The sequence below is a fragment of the Babylonia areolata genome, chromosome 29 (assembly GCF_041734735.1).
Source record: "Babylonia areolata isolate BAREFJ2019XMU chromosome 29, ASM4173473v1, whole genome shotgun sequence".
NCBI lineage: Eukaryota > Metazoa > Mollusca > Gastropoda > Neogastropoda > Buccinidae > Babylonia > Babylonia areolata.
Genome location: NC_134904.1, coordinates 12,850,720 through 12,851,842, shown reverse-complemented (window position 1 = coordinate 12,851,842; position 1,123 = coordinate 12,850,720).

The window sequence follows — 1,123 nt, the reverse complement described above, 5'->3', positions numbered from 1 at the left end:
GGGGGGGGGGGGGGGGGGGGGGGGGGGTGGGCGTGGGGGGGAGGGGTAGGCGTTGAATGGTTGAGTTCGGGGACACCTTCAATGGAGGATGTATTCGAAGGCAACAACTGTTTGAAATATGCGTACAGTGACTATACTAAAAAAAAAAAAAAAAAAAAAAATAATGACAAACATAACAAATAATGAAATAATGATCGTGTGAGAGCCCATTAAAGCACAACAACTATGATTGATAAGTTTGCGAGCTCTCTCTCCCTGTCTGTCTGTCTCGCACACACACTGGTCTAGTATAATTAGACACACACACACACACGCACGCACGCACACACACACACCGGTCTAGTATAATCAGACACACTCACACACGCACGGACACACACACACTCACACACACACACACACACGCACGGACACACACACTCACACTCACACACACACACACACACACACCGGTCTAGTATAATCACACACACACTAACACACACACACACACACACACACACACCGGTCTAGTATAATCACACACACACACACACACACCGGTCTACTATAATCACACACACACACACACACACACACACACAGGTCTAGTATAATCACACACACACAAACACACACACCGGTCTAGTATAATCACACACACACACACACACACACCGGTCTAGTATAATCAGACACACACACACACACACACACACACACACACCGGTCTAGTATAATCAGACACACACACACACACGCACACACACCGGTCTAGTATAATCACACACACACACACACACGCACACACACCGGTCTAGTATAATCAGACACACACACACACAGACACACACACCGGTCTAGTATAATCAGACACACACACACACACACACACCGGTCTCGTATAATCACACACACACACACACACACACACACACACACACACCGGTCTAGTATAATCAGACACACACACACACACACACACACACACACACACACGCGCACACACACACACACACACACACACACCGGTCTAGTATAATCAGACACACACACACACACACACACACACACCGGTCTAGTATAATCAGACACACACACACACACACACACACACACACACACACACACACACACACCGGTC